A 5,826-nucleotide genomic window follows, 5' to 3' on the forward strand; every position below is an offset into this window, starting at 1 on the left:
CAGTTCACCGTAGTTGAGGCTTATGTTAAGTGCAAGAACATTGTGTCATGGGTGAAGGAGGCCTCTTCAACAGTGGTGGTCCCTGCCCTTGATCTCAGCATGGATTTGTGCTTGACACCATCATCATCAACTTCCTCCTCCTGGTCTTCCGTCGTAATCAATGTAACTGATCTGAAAGCAGCTTCCACATGCCGCAGTGTCAGATTCAGCCTTGGGCCAAGTCATGGGCCAAGCGAGGTCACTAGCCATAGAACTGGTGCCAGCACACGGAACCCAACTCCCTTCCCCTCCCCACTTTCGTATGTACCCCCAGAAGCTTATATCTCCCCATAATGGTTGAAACAGTTATTTTCTTCACTGTGTATAAATAATGACTTCTCTAAAATGTTTTATTTACACTGAATACAGATGTAGGATCTTAAGTTTGCTAGAGCAGGAAAACAATCCTGCAGCAACAGGAAATGTGAATTATTATCTGGATTATAATTAATAGACAGTTTTGTAGGGGCTGAGACTTTTTTCGTAAGGGAAAATCAAGTCAGAAATTTCAGTGGAAATTACAAACTTCAGAAGCCTTTTTAAACCACAAATACACTACACGTTTTACATGTCCTACATTGCAGGAAGGTTTTCCTGCAACAGGGTGATGAAATTAAGATCCTACATCTGTATGACTTTAGTTGGATTTTTGATTAATTTATACAATTCCTTTGCTTCTTTTAAAAAACGTTTTAAAGCAGTGTTTGTGTCCATAAATGTTTGTTATTGTCGTTGTTACCATATCTCTGTTGTGGGGCCCTCTTCAGCTCAGAGGAGTCTTTGGGAAATGAGGAAGAGGATGACAACCCAAGAAGATATTGTTCCACGTCTGAGGACGGAGATAGAGAGGATTGGGACAGACCCCGCTCAGACCCCCTGAGGTCTGTGTTCGGACTGTCTCACAGCTTCATCTTCAGTCAGGTTCACAGAGAATCCCACAGGTCCCTGAGTGAGGTCATACTGCCATCCATCCAGAGGAGATCGAAGAAGATGAGGCCTAATATTCTGTCTGCAGACACCAGGCTGATCATGGCCATTGTGGAGATCATTATCAAACAGATCAACGCCAGACTAGCCCAGCTCATGCTGAAAGGAGGTGCCAGTCAGGGAGCCGAAGCTCCTTCGACCAGCATCAGCTCACCGAGCAGTCAGTTTGCTGAACAGATGCTGCGGACAATCACAACCACAATGAATGGCCATACCATGGGACAGATGGCGCTCACTCGGCTGTCTGGAAAGTCCCCTCTGGAGATTGAGAGCAGGCTTGAGACAGAGTTAGGACCACTGGCAGGTCAGGTCATTGTTGCAACCATCAGCAGCATCCAGAGGGCGAAGAGCAACGCTCAGACAAGACATGAGGTTCGGGTGTCCTCCCCTTTCACCTACTTCCTGTCAGCGGTGTCGGCCGAGGTGCAGAGTCTGGTGGTCCAGAGATCAGGGATTAGGATGTCGGCCAGACAGTCAGGCAGCGACCACCTGCTGAACCTGTCTCGGGCGAAGATCACCAGGGCCGTCGAGCTGAAAATGGCTGAAATGTACGGCGGATCCCTGTGGGATTGGTCCCTGACAGAACAGAATATCCAGCCACGTCATGACAGAATCACTGCCATGTCCAGTGATTTGGTGGATTTGGTGGTCGATGATACCCTGGATGCCCTTGGATATCTAGAGAACCAGGCATTATCCGGGCCCCAGACCGCTGGATCCCTGACAGGGATTGAAGGCCTCGACATTGATGGTGTGGCAAGGGACATGGTCCGGAAAGCTGCACCCAAACTCAAAGCCTCCATGTCTGAGTTTGAGCTGGAGGGGGGATCCAGATCCTCACAGGGCAGCAGTGGTCCCTCGAACCACTCACCTCTGCCTCGCTCCCACTCCGACTTAAGGATGCTCTGTGTCCGGTCAGCAGTGGCAGTCAGAACTGCCCTGCAAGTGATAAAAACAGAGCTTGACAGCAACTCAGAGGAGTCCTTTGATCCGTGCCAGATGGCTAGAAACCTTCTAGCGCGTCTAGTGTCGAGTGTCGAGAGCATCGACGATCTGGAAATTGGTGAGATGCTCCAGGGCCCCTCAGCAATCATGGAGCCGGAGGCTATGAGAGAACACCCAGACATATCTTCCACTGCCATCTACCACTCCCTGCTCATTGATTGCCCATTCCCACCATCAGAGAGGGTTCAGGAAACAATTATCCTAAGCCATCCACTCACTGCACAGGATGTGACCACACAGGGAGAAAAGCAGCATCCTGCTGACCTTCAGACCGACAGCCTAATGGCAGAATACCTTGCCAAGGCACAACAGGTAGTGACTCAGGTCATAAGAGATGCTTCTTTGACCATGGACATCCTGTCAGCCCACATCTCCTCAAGGAACATTGCTGAGGCCTCAACTCGCATTCTTGAGTCCCTTCTAGTGGACTTAAACGAGGCATTTGAGGTGAGTAGGGCAGGGGGGAGCATGTTCTGGGAACAGGTCCAGTTATCCTCCCAGAAACTTTACAGCACAGCTGTGGACAAGCTGAAGAGTTTGTACACTGGTTGCCACCTCACCAACGAGCGAGACCACCAGGAAACCCATGTAACCGCTGACAAAATTCAGGACATGGAAGTGTCTACCAACAATGACCTCAAAGACCCAACAGTTGCAGTCAGCCAGGAGTCAGTCAGACGCAGCGCCAAGAAGATCCTCACAAAGGTTCTGAATGTGATCAAGGCCGGAGTAGCTGGCTCAGAGCACTCATCTCTGGGCGAGCAGATGACCGAAAAGTGCCAACTGGCCACGGAGATGTTGGACTCCATTCTGAACAGACTAGAAGATGATGAGCCTGATGTGGGTGAAGAGGATCATCTTCATGTGATGTCTGTCCGTGATGTCTACCAGGATGTCTCATCTAAAACCTCTCAGGTTTGTATGGTGGTGAGTAGCCAGGCGATGGACCCGCTGACCGATGATGTGTCTGCTGCGACCTTTGTGCATGGTAAGTGAAATGAACACTTTTCATTTATTTTATTTTGTAGTATGCACTAAATTGATTAACTCCTGTCATGTAGGATTCACTCATTTTGAGATTAATCATTTTAATGCAATTGTGTTCATTGGATTTTCAAGATTGTGTATTATTGTAAAATATACACAACATAATCCTGAGCTTAATTATTTTATTTCTTCTGCCCCCAGATATTGTGCACAGGTCAGAGACATGTCTCTCTCAGGCCACAAGTACCCACAGGTCCGGTACTAGCCAGGCCTCCAGTGACTTTGTTGTTGAGGACATGTCTGAGCTCCATTCCAACCGCCCTGACACTGCATTGCCTGTGAGGTGCACTTCTACAGCTGTTGGCGATACAGAGACTCGTCACGTCCCCTCTGCCAGAGTGAAGAAGAAGAGCCAGGGCCGGAGGTTCAGTTGCTGCCCAAAGTTGCCAACGGTCAGGATCAAGGTATGGAGATCCATGTTTGGGGGTTTTGCCCTTCATTACGGCTGAAATAGAATCCAAAGCTAATGGGGTCAGAGTGAGACATTGTGGGGCGTCTAATGGAAGGATGAATTTACCCGGCAACAGGTGTTCAAGAGCAGAGTGGAACCAGAGAGCCACCTCACTCAAAAGGAGCTGCCTTCGCAGCGTTTCAGCACCTCTCGAGTTGCGCTGGGTAAGCGACACACAATGATGATCCTTTTCTTTTGATGCATTGCTAAGATGTGGCCAGTGGTCAGAGTGACTGCAGCTTTACTGAGTTTAATGCTGAGTTTTATTAATCTCTGGTCCCATAATGTTTTCTCTGATCAAGGCCACTGAGTTTGATGAGCTGTCAGGCAAACATTGTAGCAACTCTTACATTTCCCAAGGTCAAAATCATTGATGCTGTCATTTTGATGTATTACCGTTTGTCTGGTTGGTTTAGACTGTGGTCGGAGAGAATGAAAGTACATTTGCCATGTTCAATTTACATTTTAGTCATTTAGCAGACGCTCTTATCCAGAGCGACTTACAGTAGTGAATGCATACATTTCATTTAATGCATTTTTATTTATTTATTTTTATATTTTTTTGTACTGGCCCCCCGTGGGAATCAAACCCACAACCCTGGCGTTGCACACACCATGCTGGCGTTGCAAACACCATGCTCTACCAACTGAGCCACAGGGAAGGTCAATTCTAATCCTGCAATGTTCTCTTATCACAGATGATGATCATGTTGTCCCATTCATTCCCCAACTTGAGGACGACCTGCCACCAGCACCTGCACAGGAGTCCCATAAACGTCCCCTGTTGGTCAGGGTGTTCCGGGCCATTTCCAGAGCCATCTCAAAACCATTCAAGGGCTGTGCTTGTTGTAGGAAGAATTAGGAAAGGGTTAGCCATCAACATCTAATAAACAGCATTGTGTCTGCAGTCAAATTTAATAGACTCTCTTGACATGGATATTTGAGTAGACACTTATCCAGAGCAACTAGGGTTAAGTGCCTTGCTCAAGGGCACATCAACAGATTTTTCATTTCATCAGCTTGGAGATTCAAACCAGTGCCCTTTTGGTTATTGAGCCAACACTCTTAACCACTAGGCTACCTACCATCGCATTGGTTCTACCATATTGCTTATTCTTTTTTGATTCCTTCCTATCTGCAAACACTGAAGTGATAAGGGGTTGGTCAAAATGAACATTTCACACCAGATGTGTTCCATTTACTGTGTTAAGAACATGATTTCAATATTTGTAATATACTTGCAAACTGAGAAGGCATTTCAAACTAGCTTTGTTTGTATTGACCTTGGTGAAAATGTGTTTAAATTACATTGAAACACAAAATTAATACAATGAGTGGCTTTTTCAACACATTTAGATGCATATATTTCCAGTGGGGGAAGGGGTATGGTTTGTGGCCCATCATATTCTATACAGCTCTTCGGGAGAGGTTGCCAAGGTCAAAGTGGAGCTATTATAATCCTGCTGATCATACAGTCTTTGTAATGAATAAGGGTCCATTAATAGGGGCTAGGGTCAGCCTGAGAGGTATCTGTTGGTTGGAGGCCAAGGGTGGGCTTGAAAATGGGTCATTGACAGTTGCTATTTAGAGCTTCTGCATTCCCTTGCTCCTTCTGTCAATGTATATAATCCCCCTGTCTCTCTTGCACCCCTTTGATAGTTTGATTTATGATCACCTCTCTAAACCTGTAGTATTTTTAAATAATAATTATCTTAACTATGGCCTATAGATGGAGGGGTACCAGGAGGGAAATGTAAGAGAATACAGATTTGTGTATGTGAAAATATAGGAAAGTTCCCATTCCCAATACTGTATATTAAGATGATCTTTTTCCATTATGCATGACTGGTATGCATTTTCCATGCATAGTCTTTTATCTTTATTTTGTATCATTGTATCTTGCCTGTTTTTCATATACTTTCACAAATACCCAATGATTACACTGATATGTACACTCTCAAAGAAGTCATCAATAAATAAAGATTTATGAAATAGTTAGGAGCATTAAATTCAACATAGATTTCCCCAAAACTTTTCATCAATGACAAATGCAAAATATGAAGATCATTTTACAACAGGGCGCAAGTATCTTTGCCAGAACGTTTGTGTGTAAAGAGAGAGAAAAAAACCAATTTATTCCGAGTTCAGGGGTCAAGAAAACGGAAACACGTGATAGGGTATTTTGCGCGCAACTTGCGCCCAACCGCTGATTAATAAAACATGTACACTGTTGGGGCGTTGCGTGGGCCATGAGTTCTTCTCTGTGCACATATTTTGCAACTTTATGAAATAGTGCA

The sequence above is a fragment of the Salmo trutta genome, chromosome 1 (assembly GCF_901001165.1).
Source record: "Salmo trutta chromosome 1, fSalTru1.1, whole genome shotgun sequence".
Lineage (NCBI taxonomy): Eukaryota > Metazoa > Chordata > Actinopteri > Salmoniformes > Salmonidae > Salmo > Salmo trutta.